The following is a 27,984-nucleotide window of genomic DNA, read 5'->3' on the forward strand; positions in this document are numbered from 1 at the left end:
TGGAAATTCGCTTTAACGAATTTCTCCTTACCGTGAGTACTCGCAGTTGGATGCGCAGAAATCCCCCATAAAGCTGTGCGAATCTCGCTTACCACGACTGCAGCCAAACTACACGATTCCTGCCCATCCAAATACTTTGGTTCTGTTGAATTTGTGGGTGATGGAGCTCCGTTACCCTGGAATGATCACACGACACTCTAAGGCTGGTTGCAACTCACATAAGGGCTGATTTTAGGCTCAGCTCTCTGTTTTATTAAGAATACACACATGCCCCCCACATGAATAAAGTCAATCCCTCCCACCGAACAATACAATGGGGATTGCCTATACACAGGATATACATTCCAATTGGAGCATAGCCTTTGCTATTATCTATCACTGGTCCTCCCCCATGAACCTTCTGAGGTCAGCAGACTTCCTCCCCTTCCCCCCTATGAGCCATCTGAGGTCATATTTCCTGTCCTACTAGCTTCTATTGGTATGTAAATTCTCTGCACAAGCACTCCCTAAAAATATCAGTCTGTACCTGGATGGGCCCGATACGATCTTTATTAAAACACATCCATCCCAGATACAGTTTCAAGTTAGTAATGGGTTGTAAGATATGCATAAGCCTACACGTGGAGTTCACACCGCTTGCGCATTGCGTTATGAAGCCCACGTGGTACCATGCTGCTGATATGTGGATACAGGCCCACGGTCTACTGACAGCAGCATTCGCATGGAATGCCGTGGTGGTATACACGCCGGTCTATAAGCGCAGATCTGCCATCTCATCCATTACCAAGCTGAGTACTGTAATACATACATTGTACATGCGCATGGCCCAATTGCAGCCTTCAGAGCTTTAATTAAGCCACACGAGAGACATATGAATAACACAAATACATGACACATTTAAAGTTCGACCAACAATACAAAATTTCCATGACACAGTGTGCCAGTGTTCTGTGCCCATTATATCAGTGTGCCCGTGTTCTGTGCCCATTATATCAGTGTGCCAGTGTTCTGTGCTCCAATATATCAGTGTGCCAGTGTTCTGTGCCCATTATATCAGTGTGCCAGTGTTCTGTGCCCATTATATCAGTGTGCCAGTGTTCTGTGCCCATTATATCAGTGTGCCAGTGTTCTGTGCCCATTATATCAGTGTGCCCGTGTTCTGTGCCCATTATATCAGTGTGCCAGTGTTCTGTGCCCATTATATCAGTGTGCCCGTGTTCTGTGCCCATTATATCAGTGTGCCAGTGTTCTGTGCCCATTATATCAGTGTGCCAGTGTTCTGTGCCCCATTATATCAGTGTGCCAGTGTTCTGTGCCCATTATATCAGTGTGCCAGTGTTCTGTGCCCATTATATCAGTGTATTCGTGTTCTGTGCCCCAATATATCAGTGTGCCAGTGTTCTGTGCCCCATTATATTAGTGTATTAGTGTTATGTGCCCCAATATATCAGTGTGCCAGTGTTCTGTGCCCCAATATATCAGTGTGTCAGTGTTCTGTGCCCCATTATATCTGTGTATTAGTGTTCTGTGCCCCAATATATCAGCGTGCCAGTGTTCTGTGCCCATTATATCAGCGTGTCAGTGTTCTGTGCCCCATTATATCAGCGTGTCAGTGTTCTTTGCCCCATTATATCAGTGTATTAGTGTTCTGTGCCCCAATATATCAGTGTGCCAGTGTTCTGTGCCCATTATATCAGTGTGTCAGTGTTCTGTGCCCCTTTATATCAGCATGTCAGTGTTCTGTGCCCCTTTATATCAGTGTGTCAGTGTTCTGTGCCCCATTATATCAGGGTGCCAGTGTTCTGTGCCCCATTATATCAGCGTGTCAGTGTTCTGTGCCCCTTTATATCAGCATATAAGTGTTCTGAACCCCTTTATATCAGCATGTCAGTGTTCTGTGCCCCATTATATCACCGCGCCAGTGTTCTGTGCCCCATTATATCACCGCGCCAGTGTTCTGTGCCCCTTTATATCAGCATATTAGTGTTCTGTGCCCCATTATATCACTGTGTCAGTGTTCTGTGCCCCATTATATCAGCAGGTCAGTGTTCTATTCCCCATTATATCAGCGTGTCAGTGTTCTATGCCCCATTATATCAGTGTCCTGATGTATTAGTGTGTCCATGTCATGTGCCCATTTATATCAGTGTGCCAGTGTTCTGTACCCCTTTATATCAGCGGTTCAGTGTTATTTTCCCCATTACATCAGCATGTCAGTGTTCTGTTTCCCATTATATCAATGTATCAATGATCTGTGCCCCAGTATATCAGTGTGTCAGTGTTCTGTGCCCCTTTATATCAGCGTGTCAGTGTTATGTGCCCCATTATATCAGTGTGTCAGTGTCCTGAAGTATCAGTGTGTGATTGTCCTGTTCCCCATTATGTCAGTGTGTTAGTGCCTCAATATATCAGTGTGCCATTGTCCTGTGCCTCAATATATCCATTTGCCAGTGTCTTATTATACCAGTGTGTCAGTGTCCCAATATATCAGGGTTTGAATGTCCTGTAACCCAATATATACTGTATCAGTGTGTCAGTATCATAATGTATCAGTGTATCATTGTCCTGTGCCCCATTGTATCAGTGTTTCAGTGCTCTGTACCCCATAATACCAGTGTGACGGCGCTTCAATATATCAGTGTGTAATGGGCCTATGTTCCATTATATTAGTGTGACAGTATCCCGATGTATCAGTGTCCTGTACCCCATTACACCAGTCATTGCCCTATTCCCCATGACTGAGGGACATGCAGAATATCGAGGCTAATCATTTACTAGCCACCTAATAAAGACAACCACCCATCAACCTTCCCCCACCTGAAATAACCACACAACTCTCCTTCATTCGGTGTCAAACAGCCATAGCAGCCCATTTATTTAATATAACAACTATTACATAACAATGCATCAAGTACAATCAATGTATTAACTGAACAGTAATGATCCCAACTGGGTCCAAGGTCTTCAAAGGCACTGATAAGCACATCAAATAACTTGGCTGTATCTTACACCCAATGAGAAGGCCCCCAGGCACTATTACACTGCCTCGGGGACAATACTAGTTATGTCGTCCCAGATATAGCCCATTAACTCCAACATTACCAACATAACATTATAATTGAGAAGGGACACCCATACCTACAATGGGCCCAACCCATAATCCTAAAAAATGTTACTTCAGCACTGCCTTCAAAGACCCAGCGACCCCTGCCAATACACACGAGTGTGAACCCTTATGCTCATGTAGCCCTCCAAACCTGCAAGGCCTGTGGGATACCATCTTGGAGACCCAACAACCACAAATCAATGCCAACAGCATTGAGGTGCACACCATCTGCCCTCAAAAACCCGTCAGGACCCCTCTTCCAAATCCCGATGACGGTCTGCTAGGCCACCATTCCACCTCCCTGTTGACTTTTATCCTGGCTCTATTGAGTTTCTCGACCGAGCGAGCCAGGTGCCAAGAAGACCATGCCACCATGTCCGACCAGACAATCAGTTTACAGAAAAATATATCAGTGTATTAGTGCCCCAAAATAACAGTGTGTCATTGTCCTGTAACCCCATTATATCCGTGCCTCAATATATTAGTGTGTCATTGTCCTGTGCCCCATTATAGCAGTGTATCAGTGCCTCAATATATTAGTGTGTCATTGTCCTGTGCCCCATTATAGCAGTGTATCAGTGCCTCAATATATTAGTGTGTCATTGTCCTGTGCCCCAATATATCAGTGTATCAGTGCCTCAATATATTAGTGTGTCATTGTCCTGTGCCCCATTATAGCAGTGTATCAGTGCCTCAATATATTAGTGTGTCATTGTCCTGTGCCCCAATATATCAGTGTATCAGTGCCTAAATATATTAGTGTGTCATTGTCCTGTGCCCCATTATAGCAGTGTATCAGTGCCTCGGTATATTAGTGTGTCATTGTCCTGTGCCCCATTATAGCAGTGTATCAGTGCCTCAGTATATTAGTGTGTCATTGTCCTCTGCCCCATTATAGCAGTGTATCAGTGCCTCAGTATATTAGTGTGTCATTGTCCTGTGCCCCATTATATCAGTGTATCCGTGCCTCAATATATTAGTGTGTCATTGTCCTGAGCCCCATTATAGCAGTGTATCAGTGCCTCAATATATTAGTGTGTCATTGTCCTGTTCCCCATTATAGCAGTTTATCAGTGCCTCAATATATTACTGTGTCATTGTCCTCTTCCCCAATGTATCAGTATATCAGTGCCCCAAAATATCAGTGTGTCATTGTCCTGTGCCCCATTATAGCAGTGTATCAGTGCCTCAATATGTTAGCGTGTCATTGTCCTGTTCCCCAATATATCAGTGCCCCAAAATATCAGTGTGTCATTGTCCTGTAAACCCATTATATCCGTGCCTCAATATATTAGTGTGTCATTGTCCTGTGCCCCAATATATCAGTGTATCAGTGCCTCGGTATATTAGTGTGTCATTGTCCTGTGCCCCATTATAGCAGTGTATCAGTGCCTCGGTATATTAGTGTGTCATTGTCCTGTGCCCCATTATAGCAGTGTATCAGTGCCTCAGTATATTAGTGTGTCATTGTCCTGTGCCCCATTATAGCAGTGTATCAGTGCCTCAGTATATTAGTGTGTCATTGTCCTGTGCCCCAATATATCAGTGTATAAGTGCCCCAAAATATCGGTGTGTCTTTGTCCTGTGCCCCATTATAGCAGTGTATCAGTGCCTCAATATATTAGCGTGTCATTGTCCTGTGCCCCAATATATCAGTGTCCCAAAATATCAGTGTGTCATTGTCCTGTGCCCCATTATAGCAGTATATCAGTGCCTCAATATATTAGCGTGTCATTGTCCTGTGCCCCAATATATCAGTGTATCAGTGCCCCAAAATATCGGTGTGTCTTTGTCCTGTGCCCCATTATATCAGTGTCCCGATACATCAATGTCAGAGCAGAGAACTAGATTTTCTTCTCTGCAGCTAGCGATCAGACTCACGCCTCTTCTGGAATTATGAATGTGACTGTTGCCTGTGGGGAAATGAAGCTTTGATACATCAAGCCCTGTGGCGTCAATTCGCTAAGCTCTGTGTGTTGTTTTAACTGCGTTCTTTAATCCGACGATAATTTTCTCATCAAACTGCTTAATTCACGTCCCCGAAATATCTCAGAGCCATGTGGCCCCCTATGTCTTTGCTTTGTATAGTTATTGGACTATTGTATGCCTTTATTTCTCATTAATCTAATTTTTATTTTGTATCCACCTGGAATTGCTGTTTTCTGCTCTTCTCATAGGAACGTCATCAGGAAGTATTCCATGTCAGAGCAGAAAGTGATGGAAAATCTCTATAGCAGGGACACAGTTTGTAAAACTTATTTTTCAATAAAATGAAGAAGTTTTATTATTAAAATGTTAGTTTTGGAAGGGATGGTAAAGTGTTAGAATTCCTATCAGGTTTTCATTGCTGCTTTTGCTGCTGTGTCCCCACTGGGGAGACTCACCCACCCTATTTGTCCTGTTGATAATCATCACTAAAAAACCAGTGATGGGAAATGTCATTAGAAAAAGAGATAAGGGAAAATCTTCCAATGGGGAAACCTGTTCTGGGGAAAACTGAGGGGATTTCTCTTCACTTTGTAGAGATTTTCTGTCATTTCCTGTTGTGTCTCCAGCACAGGAAGCAATCCAAAATCTCCCTAAGGGGACACTGACAGGAAAAAATCAAAACAAAGGGTTTTAATCATTCCCTACAGTATGCAAAGGTGAAAAATGGCTTTAGTTATATTTTCCCCTCACTTTGTAGAGATTTTGTTTTAGATACTGTTGTGTGTGCAGGACAGGAAGTGAGATCACTACAGTGAAATCACAGAGGTCCAAAATATAAACCAGCAGGTGTTTTAATCCCTTATCCAGAAAGTTTTACCCATATATGCACTTTAATTAAAGTATATTAATAACTGTCTGCGTTTTCCTGTCCCCTTGACAACGTCTCCCCCTGTTCCTTCTCTGGCTGTCAAAGGGATAGGAAATACAGTGATACCTCGGTTCACTAACGTTTCTGTTCACAAAGAACATGGTTCGCGAACAGAAGAGTTTGCAAAAATTTGCTTTGGTTTGAGAACTCCGCTTTGGTTGACGAACATGAGCCATGGCCATCTTCCCTGCTCTGACACATGGTCGTGACTTCCTGTAGGTGAGATAGCGGTTACAGACAGACACTGAAAGTGTACTGTGAAGACACTTACAGTACTGAGAAGCTTTTTAGCACATACTGTACAGTACTGTACTGTACATCCCTGTGCACACTTGCTGTAAAGCATTTTTGTGTGCTTTTTAGCACATACTGTACCGGACATTCAGTATGGCTCCAAAGCAAATTCAGAGCAAGCACTGTGGTAAGAAGAAAGCGCGGTGAAGAAAGAGTGGTAATGAAGGTGACAAGAATGTGCAGAGCAAGCATATTGTTGAAAAGAAAGTGCAGAGTGGTAATGAAGGTGACCAGAACATGCAGAGTGGTAATGAAAGTGACCAGAACATGCAGAGCGGTAATGAAGGTGACCAGAACATGCAGAGCAGTAATGAAGGTGACCAGGACGTGCAGAGCGGTAATGAAGGTGACAAGAATGTGCAGAGCAAGCATGTTGTTAAAAAGAAAGTGCAGAGTGGTAATGAAGGTGACCAGAACGTGCAGAGCGGTAATGAAGGTGACCAGAATGTGCAGAGCGGTAATGAAGGTGACCAGAACGTGCAGAATGGTAATGAAGGTGACCAGAACGTGCAGAGTGGTAATGAAAGTGACCAGAACGTGCAGAGCGGTAATGAAGGTGACCAGAACATGCAGAGCAGTAATGAAGGTGACCAGGACGTGCAGAGCGGTAATGAAGGTGACAAGAATGTTCAGAGCAAGCATGTTGTTAAAAAGAAAGTGCAGAGTGGTAATGAAGGTGACCAGAACGTGCAGAATGGCAATGAAGGTGACCAGAACGTGCAGAGCAGTAATGAAGGTGACCAGAACGTGCAGAGCGGTAATGAAGGTGACCAGAACATGCAGAGCAGTAATGAAGGTGACCAGGACGTGCAGAGCGGTAATGAAGGTGACAAGAATGTGCAGAGCAAGCATGTTGTTAAAAAGAAAGTGCAGAGTGGTAATGAAGGTGACCAGAACGTGCAGAGCGGTAATGAAGGTGACCAGAATGTGCAGAGCGGTAATGAAGGTGACCAGAATGTGCAGAATGGTAATGAAGGTGACCAGAATGTGCAGAGCAGTAATGAAGGTGACAAGAATGTGCAGAGCAAGCATGTTGTTAAAAAGAAAGTGCAGAGCGGTAATGAAGGTGACCAGAACGTGCAGAATGGTAATGAAGGTGACCAGAACGTGTAGAGCAGTAATAAAGGTGAACAGAATGTGCAGAGTTGTAATGAAGGTGACCAGAATGTACAGAGCAGTAATGAAGGTGACAAGAATGTGCAGAGCAAACATGTTGTTAAGAAGAAAGTGCAGAGGGAAAAAGAAGGTGACCAGAACATGCAGAGTGGTAATGAAGGTGACCAGAACGTGTAGAGCGGTAATGAAGGTGACAAGAATGTGCAGAGCAGTAATGAAGGTGACAAGAATGTGCAGAGCAGTAATGAAGGTGACTAGAACATACAGAGCGGTAATGAAGGTCACAAGAACGTGCAGAGCGGTAATGAAGGTAACAATAATGTGCAGAGCAAGCATGGTGTCAGGAAAGGCTTACCCATAGTGCAGGTGAAGTTCCACGGCACACAAATATGCGCATGCGCAGAGTCCTTACGAGCCGAACGAATGTGCAGGCACTTAGACATAGGTGCGCACATGTGCGCACGCATGCGCACTCGCGCATACGGGCGCGCACTTGTTGCTAATGCTGGCGCCAAAAGGGTTATTTAAACTGACTACAATAGTTGTCCCCTTGCCATATGGTCTTATTCCTGCTCGTGTTCCATGATTCCTGTGATTGTCACCTGATACCGAACCAGCTTGTTCCTGACCTCCGCTTCATCGCTACCTGCCCTGACCTCTGGCTTGTCTTGGATTATTCTTCTGTCTTCGCGCCTGTCTGATTGATCTTTCGTTGCTGACCTGGCCTGTGGCCTGACTACTCTTCCTCCTGCCGCTTAAGCCTGATCTGCCTAACCGATACCGAACCCGGCTCGTCTGACCCTGCATCCTCAGCATGCAACTCTCGAGTATCCATCCATCCAGCATGGCTACATCAGAGTCCTGCTCCCTGCCTACAACTCATCAGCTCATCAGCTATTACTGGACTGATCACAGGCACTCATACCCCACCATACCCCTGCGACTGCTGTCCCACTATCAGCGGTCCTTGAGCCGGAGTTGTAAGGGAGGCCTTCCTCTTCACGTCAGGCTCACTATCCAGGTACGTGACACATGGTGGTAAAAAGAAAGTGCAGAGCGGTAATGAAGGTGACAAAAATGTGCAAAGCAAGCATGGTGGTAAAAAGAAAGTGCAGAGCAAGAATGGTAAGAATAAGGTTGTGAAGAAAATAACCATTGAGTTGAAGAAGGAGATTGTAGAAAAGCATGAACGTGGTATTCGTGTGACTGATCTGGCCTCAGAGTACAAAATGGTGAAGTCAACAATCTCGACCATCTTGAAGAAGAAAGCTGCCATCAAAGGAGCTGGTGTGGCAAAAGGAGTAACGATGTTAACCAAGCAGAGGATGCAAGTGCTGAAAGAGGTGGAAAAACGTTTGTAAGGCTACGTTCGCACTAGCCTTGTTTTCAAGCGGCAGAAAGACGTTTGGGAAGCGTTTTTACCGCTTCCCAAACGCCTCGGACAATTCTGCCCATTGCAGCATGTGGTGCTGTTCTAACGGGAGCGGTAGCGTCGCGGCGTGTTGCAGTGCGGCAAAATGGACGCCTCTGGTCGAGTCAGGAGGCGTTGAAGCCTCCTATTCTAGTCTATGGTGCAGCTCCGCAAATGCCCGGCCGGCGTTTGCGGTGCGGTTGCGCCGCGGTAACACCATCCAAACTTCATTATAGGCGTTTGTGGGGCGTCTTTAACGCTCGCCAAATGCCTAGCAACCGCCACTGAACCGCGCATGCGGCGTTTGCGGAGCGTTTGCAGAGCGTTAAAATACTTTTCGCAAATGCCGGACCGACGCTTGCCAAACGCTATAGGGGCATTTGGCAAGAGTTGGTAAAACAGTCAAGTGTGAACTAACCCTTAGTGTGATTCAATGAGAAACAGCTGACAGATGATAGCGTTAGTGAAGCTATGATCTGTGAAAAAGCCAGGAAATTGCACAGTGATTTACTGCAAGAAAAACCCTCTGCAAGTGCAGCAAGTGAAGAATTTAAAGCCAGTAGAGTGTGGTTTGAAAAATTCCACAAGAGAAATGGCATCCATAGTGTGACAAGACATGGTGAGGCTTCATGTTCTGATAAGGCCACTGCAGAAGCCTACAAGAAAGAACTTGAGGAATTCACGAAGGCAGAAGTGTCAGGGCAGGGCTGTGGAACGGACAGGTAGGCCTAGTGGCAGGGTAACGCACTGGCTGACGACAACCACCACCAACAGACCGAAGTCCCTCAGGGCGCGGAGTCTAAGTCCCAGGCTGCCCTTCACCAGGGCCCCTGATGGTGGGGATGGACTTGACGCAGCCAGGTACCAGGTCGCGGCCCCCGAGACACCCCGGCTGCGGTAATGGCCGCCGCCAATGGCGTGTAGCTGGTGAGAATGACAATAGCGTAGTCAGGCAAGCTGGGTCGACAACAATGGGACAAAACGGTACAGAACAGTAGACAGAGAATCACAGGTCACGGGCCGGGTTCAGCAACGGAAGGTCAGATCGAAGGAAAACACAGAGAATGGTCTTAATCACAAGCCGAGTCAGAATACCAGAAGAGTCACAAGCGTATACACAGAGCTGTAGGAAGACAAAGACACAAGACACAAGTGCAAAGAGCATGTGCGGACCACAGGCTTATATGTCATCAGCCACACCCCTCTGGGGGATGGACCTCAGAGACCTGAAGGCATAAAAGGATTCCCACTATGCACAGCAGAATCCAAGATGGACGCCAGCACATGGAGTAACAAAACTTCAGGGAAAAGGTAGGACCTTGACAAGAAGGATACGTCCCTCAACAAGTGTTCAACTGTGATGAAACAGGGCTCTTCTGGAAAAAGATGCTGAACAGAACCTATATCAAGCAGGAGGAAAAGGCACTGCCGGGGCACAAGCCCATGAAAGACAGATGGACCCTTTTGCTGTGTGCGAACGCAAGCGCCAATCTGAAGATTAAGCCACTACTGGTGTACCATTCCAAAACCCCTCGTGCATTCAGGGAACAGAGTGTGAACAAGGCTAGACTGCCTGTCATGTGGAAGGCCAATGCGAAAGCTTGGGTCACAAAGCAATTGTTCATGGAATGGCTGCGCGAGGTGTTCGCACCCACCGTAAGAAAATATCTTTCTGACAACCAACTGCCTGAAAGGTGCCTTCTTCTGATAGACAATGCCTCGGCACACCCTCCAGCCTTGGTGGATGATATGGACGCTGAGTATGACTTCATAAGGGTTAAGTTCCCCCCCCAACACGAAACCTCTTCTACAGCCCATGGACCAGCAAGTGATCTGCAACTTCAAGAAACCGTACACAAAGGCGCTCTTCACTAGGTGTTTTAATGAAAGAATTCTGAAAGAAACATTTCAATGTTCTCCACTGCATCAACCTCATTGACAAAGCCTGGGAATATACCAGATCTTAAACTCACCCTGGAGGAAACTGTGGCCAGAATGTGTCAGTGAACGTGTCTTTAAAGGGTCTGATGCAGAGGTAGTGGAGGAGATTGTGTCCATGGGCAAGAGTATGGGTCTGGACATCGATGGTGCAGACATGGAGCTTGTTGAGGAACAAAAGGAGGAGCTGACCACGGAAGAACTTTCTGAACTCCACATGAGCAGCAGAAGGTGATTATTGAGGAGAATTCCACTGAGGAAGAGGAAGACAGGCAGGAGGTTAGCAGTGATGCCATAAAATCCATTATGGAAAAATGGAATGAGTGCCATGATTTTTTTGAGAAGCACCACCCCAACATAACTGTAATAAACAGAGTGTTGAATAGTGTTGAACAATAACGTGGTCTCTCATTTCTGGAGGGTTATGCAGCACAGGAAAAGACAAGTTACATTGGACAGATTTGTCACCAAACTGAGCCTGCAGCTAAGAGACAAAGAAGAAAGGAAACCCCTGAAGGAGATCTCCCCAATGCCCTTATGGAGGGAGACTCTCCCTTCAAACAATAACCGCCTCTCACCCGCCTTCCTGTCCTCCATGCCAGAAGTCGTCTCAAGCAAGGTTAGTGTTCTCTCTCTTCATACTGTATTGTACTGTACTTTGTTTCATATTTTTGTGGTTCAAAAACAATAAAAAAAAAGTTCAGAATGGATTAACCTTACTTACATTGAACCTTAAGGGAAAATTTGATTCGGCTGGTGACCAAATTTGGTTTGCAACCACGTTCGTAGGGGTCAGAACGGATTCACCTGATTTACATTGAACATTTGCCTTGGTTCGCGACCAGAGTCGTGGAATGAATTAAGTTCGTGAAGTGAGGTATTACTGTAAGTTGAAATCTCTGTAAGATTGTCATGGACAATAAAAGAATTAGACATAAGTATTTACTTTTTTACAAGGCTTTGGAGCTGGGATCAGCAACTGGCTGAGTGCAATCTACCCACAGGACTGGTAGATCATGACCCTACCATTCAACCCGCCAGCTACTGACCCTGCCTACTACCTCACAGACCTCAGATTAGATCATCAATGGACACTGCAAAGCCAAGGGAAGTCCTAGGCTCTTCAGAGGCGAGACCTAAGAGAACTTTCTTCACTATGCCAGCTGCTGCATCTGAAGTCTGGTGAGTGTATTTTACAGAGGAATGTGGAAATTTGTGCTGGGGTACTGACCCCTGCGCTCTACATTACTTACTATTGACGCCTGAACTCTGAATTACTTACTACTGACCTCTGCACTCTGCCTTAATCACTACTGACCCCAGCACTTTGCATTACTTACTACTGACCTGTGCATTCTGCATTACTTACTACTAACCCCTGCACTCTGCAAATACTACTAACGCCTGCACTCTACATTACTTATTACTGACCCCTGCACTCTGCATTATTTACTATGAACCTTTGTACTCTGCGTAATCCACTACTGGCCTCTGAACTCTGTAATAATTACTACTGACCACTGAACTCTGTGTTACATACTACTAATCCTACACTATTTGTTACATACTTCTGGCTCCTGCACTCTACATTACCTGCTACTGACCTTTGAATTCTGATTAACATGACCTACTGGGCTACTGACCCATACATGCTACATTAATCACTACTGACCCCTGCACTGTGCATTACATACTACTGACTTCTGTACTTTGCATGTTTTTGTACTTCAGTATGTTTTCTTACAGAGTGGATCTGTTTGGATTTTTCATAGGGTCACTTTAAAGACAGGCTATAAAGTAATTTTTGATGTGCTTTTTACATTTTTATACTATTAGGCTGGAAATTGCTAGGGGGGGGAGGCAGGAAAAAGTATGACTTTGGAGCAGATGTTGCTGTTGGCATTCTCAAAGTTTCAGGGCTCCAGGAACACCCTCATAGCCTTCTAAATCCTTTTGTGGTGCCTGGTCATGACACCTACTAGAAGTTTAATGTCAACCCTGGACAAGACATCAGGTTGTTTCTAGGTCTGTCTGGGGAAAGCCAGTGCTTTGTTCATTACTCTTTAAATCAAAATGCCAACTGGACAGTTAATGGACTGTGGAGGTTACTTATTAATCGGCAGGTGTATAAATGGGGTCATTATCACCAGGCAAAAATGACAAGCATTTCCTTTTGCCGAAGGCCATTTGGATTACAGTAAAATCCTGGTTTTGCTAAAAACTGATAAATCAAGCTGTGAAGGAAGAACCAGGATGACAGCAATAAAGCATGTGCTTCAAAAGCAGTGATGGCAGCTCCCTCATTTTTTGTGCCAACTGATTACCTTTAGCTGTTCATCGAGACACATACAAAGTTAAAACTAATACAGGCAGGAGTTTAAGAATAACTATAGGACATAAAGCCACTCACTCCCTTTTTTTAAATTGGATGCACCATCAGTTATAATCATATACAGTTGCAAGAAAAAGTATGTGAACCCCTTGGGATTACGTGGAGGTTTGCATGAATTGGGCATAAAATGTGCTCTGAACGTCATCTAAGTCACAACAATAGAAGAAGATAATTTTTACAGGACGGCCTAGGAAGAGTAGCAACAGTGCTAAACTTTCTCCATTTAAAGACAGTCTGTCTTACCATGGACACATGAACATCAAGGCTTTTGGAGATACTTTTATAACCCTTTCCAGCTTATGCAAGTCAACAATTCTTGATCGTAGGTCTTCTGAGAGCTCTTTTCTGTGTGGCATGGTTCACATCAGACAGTGCTTCTTGAAACCAGTAAACCCAAAACAGGTGTGGGTTTTTTAAGGGCAGGACAGCTGTCAGAAACACATCCAATATCATCACACTGATTGGAGTCAAAGTTGGCTCACTCCTGGCTCCAATTAGCTCTGGAAGAAGTCATTAAGCTAGGGCCTCACATACTTTTTCCTCCCAGCACTGTGAATGTTTACATGTTATGTGCAATTAAACCATGGCAACATCTAATGTTTGTGTAGTATTATGTTCAGCAGACTGTGTTCTTCTATTGTGACTTAGATGACGTTCAGAGCACATTTTATGCCCAATTCATGCAAAACTCCACTTAATCCCAAGGGGTTCACATACTTTTTCTTGCAACTGTAAATACAAGAGCCATGTGTACTGCTATTTGAATTTTGGTGTTCTTTGTGTATTTCTTCCAGATGTGTGCAGCAATCCACTGTGAAACCTTGCCTCTGTGCAGGAGGTTCCTGTAATAAAGACCAGTCACTGCTGCTCTCTCTACTTGTGCAGGGTGACTGGTCTAGTCACTGCCCCTCCTGTAGTTTTTTGTAGGCAGTGTGTAGTGGGTGGAGCCTGCAGGGTCCCTCCCACAGTTCTGCTTTCTGCACTGGCTAAGCTTAGATGCCAACCCAGAGATGACATAATGATGTAAATCTTGGTGCTTCTGCAGTGTTTGACTGTGTTCACAAATTGGTGGCACAGATCAGCCACCGCTGCAACCTCTCACTATATGACTTGCTTCAGAGTTAAAATGTTGCTGTCTGATCACTGGGCGAGGCTAGGATCACATCTATGCATGTGATTGCAGTTGCAGCACTGCACCTTTTCCTGCAGCCTCAACCACCCACACAGAAAAACTCAAGAGATGTGTGCAGGTGCCATTAATACTAATGGCAAGCTGCACGCACTGGAAATCACTCCTGTACTGGGAGCTGCACTGCACTTGAGGTTTCTGTGTGGGCTGCGATTGCAAAAATGGAGCAGGGACCTTTTCCCTATGTTTCAGGAGGCATGGCAGCCCATTCACATGAATGGGCGGCTGTGCCCAAACAAAACGTGGCTTGCTGAGCCGCATCAGTGTGGACCTATCTGGAAAATGACTGAGGAAAGCCTTCCTCCTGCCCGCAGCAGACAAATGATATAATTTTAACCTAGGCAAAGTCACTGGACTGGAGGCGAAGGTAGGCTTTCTGAAAAATCATACCGTTTCTGTATATTTTGACATGTCAGGTATTTATTCATGCAGATTTGAACGTTTACTGAAAGGTCAGTTTTAACCGCATTTTAGATAGGGCGACATGATAAAGTTTTGGGCTATTTGAGGCCACTCAAAATAGTGATAATCAGGTCCTCAGCCCATCAGTCAGATTTCTTACTTACATTGGTGGTCAGTGGGCACAATGTCTTACTTACATTGGCAGTCAGTGGACAGAATGTCTTACTTACATTGGTGGTCAGTGGGCACAATGTCTTACATTGGCGGTCAGTGGACAGAATGTCTTACATTGGTGGTCAGTGGGCACAATGTCTTACTTACATTGGCGGTCAGTGGACAGAATGTCTTACTTACATTGGTGGTCAGTGGGCACAATGTCTTACTTACATTGGCGGTCAGTGGACAGAATGTCTTACTTACATTGGTGGTCAGTGGGCACAATGTCTTACTTACATTGGCGGTCAGTGGACAGAATGTCTTACTTACATTGGTGGTCAGTGGGCACAATGTCTTACTTACATTGGCGGTCAGTGGACAGAATGTCTTACTTACATTGGTGGTCAGTAGGCACAATGTCCTACTTACATTGGCCATCAGTGGACAGAATGACTTACTTATATTGGTGGTCAGTAGGAGGAGTGTCTCCTTTACAGTGGTTGTCGCAATGCTTCCCTTACAGACAGCTAAAAAGATTATTGGTGTCCAGCAGCTGGCTGTACCAAATGGTGTTGACCCCAGAACTATCCAAGCACCAACAAATAGAAGATCAATCAACCACAGCTCAAGGAACCTCTGGAAGAATCCTACAGTTCTGTTGAGAATGGCTGGTCTAGTGTATCCCAGTGCGTTACAGACAGAGAGATATTGCTTTGTACATTACTTATGGGAAAAGATCTACTTGTCTATGGCCAAATAAAGTCCAATCTTCTGTCCTCCCCACCCTAAGTAACAGCTCTTGCTCAATAACATTATTTAAAAAGTACCGAATGAGAATTAAATTAGGATACATTCACGTATTTCCATCAACTGTGAATCAGCCCCATTCAGGTAGAATCTGCCAGATCAATTCTCTAATCTCCATTCAACATATTTTAGCACTTCTCATGACAGCACAATTTTAAATCGGAGTTGAATGCCTAATTCAGCAAAGGACCTGCAATTTTAGGCCATTAATTTTAGTTTCTCCCTCCCCACAAAGTGAGTCTTTAATTCCTGGACATTCAATTACTCGAATTAGCATGAAGGCCCATTAGTCCTCAATTAATGAGGAGGTTAATTGTCTGGCACCAATCAGCCGAGTAACTTCCTCATTATTTCAGTTCATCCTGGAGCCTGGCTGTAAAATTAGCCGCGTTCTGCGTAAATGCCTTCGCCCTGCATCAAATATCTGCACAAATGGCGTGAACCCTTGTCACCCGTCGCCAGGCGCTGATGAGTGTTTCTGTAATCCATGGCAAAGTCAGACTCGAGTCTGCAAGGCGATTTCCTGGTACGGTCGTTAAGCATCAACCGTCAGACATTTATGCCATTTTTAAAGAGTCAGTACAGATGAAAAAAAATTATTTTTAAAGAATTTCTCCAGAAGAAATGTAAACCCTTCTTACTTATCCTTGAAGGAGATTGTTCAGTGATGACTAACCTCATTAAAGGGCATGTAAATGCTAACAATGTACTTCTCTTATTTGCGCCCTTTTGGTCTGATAAATATACCATTGAAATTATTTTGTTGTATTTGTTTGCTAAATGCAAAAAATATCTGTTGATCCTGACAGAAATCTTCCTTTACTCTCTGCCTCCTCTCCAGCCTTATCCTTTGCATTGTTCTCATATCTCTTTGTACCAGGGATGGACTGACAACTCATGGGGCCCCCGGGCAATAGGGGATCATGGGGCCCCTGTGTCCTTGCCCAAACTCAAAAAAGCCTATGAAAAGGTACCAGGGGCACCTCATGGGGCCCCCTACTGACCCCGGGCTCTCGGGCAGTGCCTGAGTTTCCAAATGGTCAGTCCGCCCCTGTTTTGTACACTCCAGAACTCCTCTGTCATATTATGAGACTATGATTAGTCCTTTTCCCTCTTGCCCAGTACTGAAACTGTTACATCACATCCTGTTAGCAGAATGGATTCAGTTTTTTTTCTGACAGCAGAGAATCTTGGGACCTGTAGTCCTACAGCCAATACATCCTGTATTCCTGAGTGCTGATTGAACTACATCTACCAGAGAGCTGTTGAACAAGAAGGATGCTGGGAAAGCAGATATATTCTACAACAAGGGACCATCTCTCTCTCTTTCTCTTGGTGTGGGATTCAGAGCTGAACACAGGGGGACTGCCATTCTCCTACAGAGACAGATTGCTGACCTACTGCTGCGGGACTCTGCACATCAGTTCAGCACAGCAGTGATGCCGAGCACCACACCTTGATTGCATCAGTCATCTCAGCATCGGGACTGTCACTGTCCGGTCTTCACACAGATATCTCTGCTCGCTGCACTTACAGACTGTCAGGAGGTAACTCTGCACATCCCTGCAAACATCCAAGAGCCTGGGCAAGAATTCTTGTTCCTAGGAGTCCATGCTATCATTAGGATTGGTGAGCGGGTAGATGTCCAACCTCTTTCTGTCATCACTCTAGAGACATTGCATGCAGACACCTTTACACCTCAGTTACCAGGAGACCTTTGCTTTGAGCAGTGCCAGGTCTTATCTGTTTAACATCATTGAATTACCAGTATTCACTAATGCTTGAGGGACCCACCATTGCTAGCAGAAGCCAGCTAGTTAAAGGGACATTTTCTCTTCTAAGGCAATTGTTATTCAACTTAGGGTACTTATATCTATTTATGCCAGAGTATACATTTACATAATTCTCTGCATGCCACATTTCATGGGTTTCAGAGGCCCTCTTCGTCAGGGTCTAGGAGTACAGAAGTGAATAAGGTCTGGCCAATGAGTGATGTGATTCATAGACGTATGTCAACTCCAATGAAACTCTGTTTGCAGTTACTGGTTTGGCAAATGCTATAATAAATAAACCTGGAAGATTTTTCCAGTCTGTGCTATCTTTCTTTTTTGCCCTTCTACTATGGTTTTTTATTTTTGTCTGTGTCCCTGTTAGAGATCTCCACGTATTTCCTGTTCCAGTGACAAGGTTGTCATTGACACAGGAAATGGGGTAATGGGGAAACCCACATTACCTCTTCTCCCTTCCCATGGAGCCACAGCCACTCATAAAAACTTGACAAACTCTCTTCCATTAACTTAAAAAAAAATACTTGAGCTACACGAAGATTTTTTTTAATGATTTCTAACTAAATTTGAGAGGATGGACTGGAGCCAAAATATGTCCAGGTTATGTGGTGCAGTGGATAACCTGTAACAGAAGCCTCAATATTTTCTGAACATCTGCCAAACCTTTTCCAGGTTTCAGTAGCCACATGTCTCATTTTTGTAGTCTTTAAGCTTTCAGATCACCGCTCAGCAACTGCGTTGTGGCAAATTCCCAGTCGAGAAACCATTAGCTGCACACCTGGCTTACTTTAGGACATTTTTATAACTGGGCCTTCATGTCCAATTCATCCTGCATCTTTATTGACTTAACTTATGGATTGTAATAGGGAAGATTTACTAAAATTGGAGCAGACAGAATCTGGGGCAGCTGTGCAAAGTAACGAATCAGCTTCGAACTTTAGCTTGCTCAGTTTGACTTTGACAATAAAACCTAGAAGCTGATTGGTTGCCATGCACAGCTGCTCCAGATTCTAGTTGCCCCAGTCTCCAGTAAATCCTCCTCAATGTGTCATTTGGTACATTTTTCAATTTGAATGGTATTTCCCCTTTAATTGTTTTATCTCAGAAGTTTGCTAGCCATACAAATACTCCTGCAGTTTAGGTCTGATCCCAGAGTGACCTGGCAGAGGTGACATAATCGCACCATCCCAAGTCCATAATTAGACCTGGAGCAGACTTGGCGCAGTGGTACACGCCCATTGTACGGAACACAGACAGTTTCACGGTTACATAACTCGTTTCCATAATAAATGTTTCCTTATTGAGGTTTTGTGTCAGGCTGCCTGGCTCAGCTGACCTGCTTCCCATCCAATGAAATTCGAGGATGGGTAATGAGAAGCACCTTGGTTACAACGTGCGAGTCCTCCTCATCCGGTACATGACGGTGTACACGTGTTGTCCCCTTAAACACTGCATAAGCAGGTGGTTTTAATGCTCAGAGCTACAGAACAAACTGAAGGTGGTTATTAGTGCATGCTGATCAATACTTTTTATATTCAATTATACAACACTGTACTTTACAGTAAAATGAAGGGATACATGGTGTCCCAGGACGGCAATCATGAACATACTGAGGGCTGATTCACACCCTGTCCATTGACCTGCGTTGATCTGCATAGATTGTTACAGGGACAACACAAGGGTGCATATAGAACAACTGTTTTCCATGTGCCTTGTTTACCCTTAACCTCTTAATGTCAGCACCTCTTGGTCTTTTAAGGGGTTTCTCATGCTGGAAGGCAGCGTGGGGTTTCTGATTATATGACCACCATGATTGGCTGTCACCAGGGGCGGACTGACAATTTGGAAACTCGGGCACTGCCCGAGTAGGGGGCCCCATGAGATGTCCCTGGTACCTTTTTCATAGGCTTTTTTGAGTTTGGGCAAGGGCACAGGGGCCCCATGATCCCCTATTGCCCGGGGGCCCCATGAGTTGTCAGTCCGCCCCTGGCTGTCACATTGGACACATGATCTGAAGGTTCCAGATCTCAAGTAGAGATTTGGGAGCTTTCCTGGTAACTGTGCCGGGAGTGTGCAAGGCGCACGCTCTCGACCCAGCTCTGTTTACATTCTGGTACGCATATATGCGGCCTCTCAGTGCCAAGGTCCACCTGTCAAGAGGCCACATAGGCCACATATATGTGTCCCGCCGGCGCAAAGAGGTTAAAGCTGTGTTGAGATGCGGTGCAGTGTGCTGCATAAGGCTTTGTTCACATGGGGCATATCAGTGGGTACCCCATGCCAGGGTCATATTTACCCTTACAAAGGTGCAAGGGTGTTCTGTGCATCCCTGTGCAGATAGTCCCTTTGATGTCTATTGGGACGCAGTAGTTGCACAGACACACAGGCAGGTGCTTACAATAGTTGCTACTGTTATAGTTAGGGATTTTAGGTTGCCCAGGTGGTAAGGGGTTCTGCAACTTTCCTGGGCTTTTCTGGGCTCTGCCCTCCAGCCTGTGCTGCAAGTAAGGGGAAAGGCTCTGCTCAGTATGCTGGAGACTGGCCACATGGGAAGAGGATCAAGATCGCTAGCAAGATGCAAGCACCCTCCAGAAGATCTGCCTAGAAAGGACGCTTCTATACCATGGACTATTGCCTGGAAAGGTATGCCTGGGCAGCCTGAGAATAGCTAGTTAGGATGAGACTGTGGTTATGCTTGGGACTGTAATGCTAAAGAGTTTCTCAGTGTAGCGCTCACCACTTGAAAGAGGTACTGAGTATTGGGTCCCCTTATATCCTGCACAGCCAAGCAACACACATTTTTAGACTTCCACTCAGAGTCAGTAACCAGTCCATGAGCTTGTTTTTGTTATTTTATTTAGGGGATAAACAGCTTGGATAGGGTTTAGGGGTATATGGGATGCCCAACTTGATTTGCAGTGATAACTCTGAGGACAAAAAGGTAGATCCTGAACTTTCTACTCAACCCAGAGTGGCACAGTCACTTAATTAATCAGTAGCACAGTCTCTGTGAGGAGCACCTGGTCCCCTCTAAGTGAACTCTCTTCAGACCGCAGCTAGGAAAAGCCCATCCACCTGACTGTACTTTGAAGAGTACTCTGAAAAGCAAGAGATTCCAAGACAGGCATGCAGCAGTGTCCCAGGGAGAACAGGTTAAGTATTACCCAGCAGCCCTCTCTTCTGTAGGCCCAGGAGTGTAGAGGTACTTACTGTCCTTGTATCCTGTAGCTCTTGGTAAACTGCATTCAGGCCTCTCACTGAGCCAGTTTCTGTCCCCGCTTGCAGGCTGTTCTTCCCTGGTTGACTTTAAGGTAGTGGAGCTCCCTCTGTTAGCTTCCTTTCCTTTTCTGTAGCCTCCAGCCTAGAGGCAGACCCCCCCCCTCTTCCCTGCCAGGGTCCCCTCCAAGGTAGACAGCAGCATCTTTAGTAATCCATCTGCCAGTCGACCCAGACCCCTGCTGAAGTGGCTCTTTATATCCAGGGGCAGTCTACCATACTATCAGAACCTACAGCTGGGGATTGGTCGGACTCCCACGAATATGCAGATACAGGTCTCCACCCCTCTGCCCACTAGCTTCTGGAAGCTTCTATTGGCCTTCAGAACCAGATGGACATGATAGAGGCCCAACCTGCTGAGTCATCCAGCCTAACCTGGGCTGACCTGGACTTGACATGCTCACTACTCAGACATGCTCACTCCAACTACTGAGTGAGCCATTGCATTTTCCTAATTCTCTACAACAGTCAGAGTGTTAACCGTTCAAATGCCTGGTCTGTAGTTACTACAAGGGGTGCATGGTGGTACATGGCATGTTGCAAAGGAACAAGGCCTGATATGCACGCACAAAGTAAAGAGGAACCAGTGGAAGGGATGGCATGACAGCCAGACAGTGGGAGTACAGTACTGGCAGGTGTTACGGCACCCCAGGAAACCGGAACATAATCCATGTGGTGGAGGCCCTAGGGACCTAGCCGTAGGTACGGAAGGAATTAATCATGACAAGTTGTGCACACAAGAGAGTTTATCCAAGTACATGGCAGAACCCATGGGTTATCACTGGGAGTGAGGTGAGGTGTCTGTATTTTGGGACAGCGTGGCTCACTCAATAAAGTCTCAGGTTGTGATACAAAGGCATCGCATGTACAGCTTACTTCTGATTTGGGGTTGCTGCCTTAATGTTGATTTCACATGAATGCGGCCCCACCTTGTCCCAGGCATTGGTGAGCATGTACACCGGGGAAGGAGGAGAGAGCCCTGCCCTCACTTTGCTTTCAATTTAACAGGTGCGGATGCACAGCCCCAAATGCAGACAAATTTGGAGCAATGGCTATGGTCACACCCTGTGACTGAGCATGAATTTATCATGTCAACAAGGGCTAGAAATGTAGTATGTCTGCATCTTTACGCAGCGCAACACACATCACCACATGTCACCGCATTACAGCACATCGCAACATGCTGCAGTGCACAGAGTTCAATGTAGTGTCATTTTATGACAATTCAATGAATTTAAAAAGTAAATAAAAAAGGAAAAAATGCATCACACATTGTACTTCCCTTAAATCCCATTCATACCTCAGCATTTTGAAGCTGGATGCTCGAGGCTCAAAAATGATCAACAAGCCATATTCCATTGTTTTCAATTGCCACTGTTCACATACTGTATGAGCAGGGGCAATTGACCCCATAGACTTCAAAGGAAGCACACCAAAACATAGGACATGTGCAACTTCTTGCCAAACAGAAGCTATCTACCCCTAATCTCCTCCTGCCCTCCTCCTCTTGGTTTTTGCTATTGGCTAAAACAAAAAATGCCCGAAGCTTGAATACACACTTAAAACGCTTGTAATACAATTCTAAAACACATATATACACCTGCAAAAAAGCTTAAAAACTCTCAAATAAAAACGCATAAAAATCACTTTTTTTACTGTCTGCGTTATTAATATGGGGAGATTTCCCATCACTTCCTGCATTGGAAATACAATTTGACATTTCAACATAGAAAGTTTCCACCAAAACAGATGTCCCCATTGCAACATTTCCCCTCTATTCCTATTCTGGTGACAACTGTAACATTTTGGGTTTCTCATCACTTTTTGTCCTGGTGACCACTGTTAGAGACAGACCGTGAATCTGCCCAGCTGGGTACAGAAAGCAATAAAGATCCAACTGGGTTTTAAAACTAGAACAAAAAAATAAGTAAAGAAATTTAAAAAAAATCGCCTTAGATACAATTTAAAATTAAGTTTGAGATATTTTAAGAATTCATCTGCAAATGTGAACAAATGACAATTATCCAGATAAAATGGAAATCTGATTTCCTGCTACAGGCTGTTCACATGACTGGTGCCTAGGCATTGATCATGTAGTCTTGACTTTTAAAGAATATTTGTGGAATTGAACTTGATAGACCAGAGCTGTCATCTCCGCCTGAATGCCCAACCCTTAAGAGCCATTTGGGGGACACATTCTGTTACTACTACATCATGTGACCAACTACTGGAGATAGTGCAGACAACATTTTCAGACCCGAAATTTCCAGTTTATCAGATTTGTTTTCAATAACTCACTTTTTTTTAAAGAAAATTGGTTACAACTGGACTCATGCAAAAATCTGAATAGAACAGTCTTATCTGCCATAGGATTTGTAATTCTGTCTGGTCACTTCTTTGATTCATACACCTCTGATTTACACCACTTTCTCTATTAGAGCTCATTTACATGTGGTGCCGAGTATGCCACTCATTGAAAATTGATCTGTGATGGATCGCTTTCCACAGGCATTTAAATGGCAGTTGAATGGGTCGTGTTTGGCGGTGGTACTGCCTGCTGTACACAACCTTATGTCTAAATTTTGTAGCACCACATTAAGACCACAGCAGTGTGTATTAACAAGGCCACATTAGCCTGTGGCTCAGCAGTTGGTAAAACCAGGGCTCATTTTACTGTCCCTCACCCATCTGTCTAAACAAGGCCGTAGGGTTAAAGAATACAGTGGTGTCACCTCCCAGTCTGGATAACAGGTTTTCCCAATCAAGAGACATTCGCCATCATCTGGTTGTATGGAAACATTAGCTGCATCCCAATGTTCCCCATTCTAAGCTAAAATAATCATTAATATTGTTTTTGCAATGGCTCCACACGGAGACCAGCACCAATCAACTGCCTAAGTCTACATTAGCCACACATTCCCCGATCATTCGCCACACAACACCTCAGCAAGGAACCCTAAATTGCAGGCCAAAACATTCCTAAACCCCATCTATGATAAGAGGGAGTAAAAATGTGGCCAAATGTGAATTACCCATTAAATTGTGGCGGGTCACTTCAGAAGTTTTGATATTGTTTCAAATGCACGCTGTCTCTGTATGAATTTCTAAAATCTGTAGTAGAAAAGGAACCCGATCTGGCACCCAGGATGAGAAGATTTCCCAGGATGCAGAGCAGCTCGCGTTTGCTGGCCTTTGTGTGACAGACCCAGTGATGGCTGAGCTGAGTTCTGATGTAAATGAACAGCTGAAGCTGATTAGACTTCATTTTCCAGACAGCTTATTGACTGACTGTCATTACAGAGATTGAATTCCCGGAGAGCCGCAGCCTTTGCATCTCCCTGGGCAGTTTAAAGAGCACCTGTTGCACGCAAGCAGTGGGCACAGCCATATTGCCAGTTGTATCAACCTGCTCAGGAATGTATCCTATCCACTCACTCAAAGAGCTAAAGACACTTGGAGACATTCGATCAGTGTTTTTTGTAGTTATGGACAATTTGTGAAAAGCTTAGGACTGTTGTAAGGATCTTATTATAGTCTGTGTCTCCACTGGGGAGATATACCCTCACTTCCTGTTCCAGGGACACAACAGAAGGTCAGAGGAAATCTCCAGATGTCTCTGAAAGAAGCCAAATCATTTTTTTTCTGTAATAGTCACCTTCAATCCAGAGATTTCCCCAGCAGTACTTTTTTCTGCCACTAGATGTCCTCAAATATTCCCTTTGAGAAAGTCACGTAACGAAACGCGTCAGTGACATGTCCATGTGACGTCATCACGCACTGGCAGAAGTGGATGTGAGCTGTATTTCTACATGCAGTTCATGCTGATGATTTTCCTTAAGGGGACAATACATGTGCTAAGGAAGTGATCATTCATTGTGCACTGGATAGAGGGCACTTGATTTGTGAGGGTATTTTATGGTATTTTAATAAAATAATTTTTTTTTTATAACTTACTACACTATGAGAGCTGTATTATTCCCTTGAGCTGTCACTGATGGAGGTGGAAGTATTAGTTGTGATCTTAGGAAGATTGATACATCTGTTGAAAATAAGATCATTGACCCTATTTAAAGGGCAAGGCACATTCAGACCTTCCAGTGGGTGAAATATAGAGGTTAGCAGGGTGTGTGACAGGTGGAGAAGGAAAGGTCTTTGGTGCTGTACAAACAGACATTATTCTATTGTTACACTATAGTTTATTAGATGATATATGGACATTTGTTTATGCTTTGGAATGTATATTTGAAGGTGCACTAGGATTGTTTTAAATCGTGAAAGATTATTAATGAATTAGGTTGAGCTGGACTGGTTTTTGTTTTGAAAAAGATGTCCTGAGGTGAATGACCACCATTATTCAACCCACTTCCTCTAAGCCCAGGTCGCCCTGGACTGTCCCCAGCCTGTGACTAGACAGTGAGTGATTGTAAGCTCCAAGGACCAGGGCCCTCCTTTCCCTCTTGTATTGAACTGTATTGTTGCTGTATTGTCTCCTGTTATATTGTAAAGCACTGAGCAAACTGTTGGCGCTATATAAATCCGGTTAGGTGGTGGAAGGTCTCCCTGTAGACGGAGGCCCCCATTTCCTCATGGTTCCTCCTTCAGAGATTACTCTGGACAGCAGCACACAGGGTTGTCCGCAAGGCTTGTCAGCAATATCAGCAATCAGAAATTCCTACTCTGTCCTCCACTCTCTGCGGTCGGGCCCAACTTGGACCTCTGGCATTTCACATGATCTTCTCCTTAAACCTGCTCTCCAGCTCTCTCTCCATCCATCTCCTGTCCTGGAGTTCCTGGGCGTCTGTATTTATTTTCCTCTGCCCATCTGCCAGCTCCTCTGGGAAATGTAGTTTATTAACTCCCTGTCAAGCAGTGAAGTCCTGCAGTCAGCCTACAAATCCCACAAAGCTTTTCAACAGGGTCTGTATAACTGGGCTGCAGGACACTGCCATCTTGTGTCCATTTAACATCCTGCAAACAGCATTACGGCAGGGTGTTACACATGTAAACGCACCTAAGAGCTAACTGTGTTTAGTGCTTGGGCATTTATTAATTTCAGTGGCAAGTACAGTGGCCAATAAAATGAATAAATGTCCAAACATGGCTAAACGAGGGTTAACATTGTAACCACCAAGAAGCATGTTGACAGGAGGAGAGAGAAAATTAACACAGAGGTGAGCTAATCACTGTGCTGCTTCTTCTTCTTATTATTATTATACACGTGACTTCATCAGGATATGATAATGATATCCTGATGAAGTCACGTGTACGGTGATGCAACGCGTAGATATGCGAGGACGCAGCATCCGGAACGCGGTGACGTACTTCCGATACGGGCTCCATCTTTCTATACCCAGGAAATAGGCACTTTTCCCATGCAGTACACCCATGAATGGAGAAAGCAATCTATGTGACATCCCTATGTAAGTGCAATCCTTTTGTTCTTCAATAAAATGCATTTTACTTAGGCATACTACACTATCAGAGTTTTTTTTATATATATCCTACAACATCTGGATGAGTGGTACACGCAGCAGTGATCAGGAGCCAGGGTATCCAGCTTACCATCCCCAGCAGATGAGATGTCTGGAGGAGCTTACCTGACAGCATTGGATTCAAGATCCTATTAGTGATCTTGAAGGCACATAGGCCCATTGGGTCGCAGAGTGAAGGTGAGGGGGCAATTCAGCCAGACGAGGAGAGTCACGTACCAGCACTGAATGTTCTGTGTTATTATACACAATGCATGAAGTTTTACTGTGTTGAAACACCATCACTTATCATCTTGTGGACTGTGCTTACCCACTTTGACTAGCTGTACCCACCTTACACTTTATAGAGTGGGAGTGAGGGGGGCATGGTCACTGCTATTGCTTAATATCTATCACGATATTGTATTTATTCATTGTTTATTTGCTTTCAGTATATGACGTTTTATTGCAGTATACAGTTGTGTCCAAAATTATTCAACCCCCACTGAAATTGAGTGTTTTGGCCAGTTTGACATTGCTTTTGATCATTCAGTCATCTTGCTTACATTTACATTAAAGAGGCACTTGTAGGTCAGACAAATATAACATAACAGTTATAATGAAATAACCACAAATGTCTTTTCTGTGCTCACAGCATTATCAGTTTTATTCAACCCCCAAGTGACATTCAATCTTAGTACTTAGTACAGCATCCTTTTACAGTTATAACAGCTTTTAAACGTGAAGCATAGCTTGACACAAGTGTCTTGCAGCGATCTACGGGTATCTTCGCCCATTCTTCATGGGCAAAGGCCTCCAGTTCAGTCACATTCTTAGGCTTGCGCACTGCAACTGCTTTCTTTAAGTCCCACCAGAGGTTCTCAATCGGATTTAAGTCTGGTGACTGCGATGGCCACTCCAAAATGTTCCAGCCTTTCCTCTGCAACCATGCTCTAGTGGACTTGGAGGTATGCTTGGGATCATTGTCCTGTTGAAAGGTCCAACGTCTCCCAAGCCTCAGGTGTGTGACGGACTGCATCACGTTTCCATCCAATATCTCCTGGTACTGAAGAGAATTCATGGTACCTTGCACACGCTGAAGCTTCCCTGTACCTGCAGAAGCAAAACAGCCCCAAAGCATGATTGACCCTCCACCATGCTTCACAGTAGGCAAGGTGTTCTTTTCATCATAGGCCTTGTTCTTCCTCCTCCAAACATAGCGTTGATCCATGGGCCCAAACAGTTCTAATTTTGTTTCATCAGTCCACAGAACACTATCCCACAACTTTTGTGGTTTGTCCACATGGCTTTTGGCATACTGCAGTCGACTCTTCTTATTCTTTGGAGACAGCAAGGGGGTACGCCTGGGAGTTCTGGCACGGAGGCCTTCATTACGCAGTGTGCGTCTTATTGTCTGGGCTGAAACTTCTGTACCCACATCTGACAAATCTTTTCTCAGTTCCTCAGCAGTCACACGGGGACTTCTCTCCACTCTACGCTTCAGGTAGCGCACAGCAGTCGAAGTCAGCATCTTCTTTCTGCCACGACCAGGTAGCGTTTCAACAGTGCCCTTTGCCTTGAATTTGCGAATGATGCTTCCTAAGGTGTCTCTTGGTATGTTTAACATCTTTGCAATCTTCTTATAGCCATTGCCCTTCCTGTGAAGAGAAATCACCTCTTCTCTTGTCTTCCTGGACCATTCTCTTGCCTTCACCATGTTTGTAACCACACCAGTAAATGTCTAGAAGGAGCTGAGTATCACAGTCATTTTAAAGCTGCCTAATT

The sequence above is a fragment of the Staurois parvus genome, unplaced genomic scaffold, assembly GCF_062004578.1.
Source record: "Staurois parvus isolate SC_StPar_1 unplaced genomic scaffold, SC_StPar_1.0 ptg000114l, whole genome shotgun sequence".
In the NCBI taxonomy this organism is placed as follows: Eukaryota; Metazoa; Chordata; class Amphibia; order Anura; family Ranidae; genus Staurois; species Staurois parvus.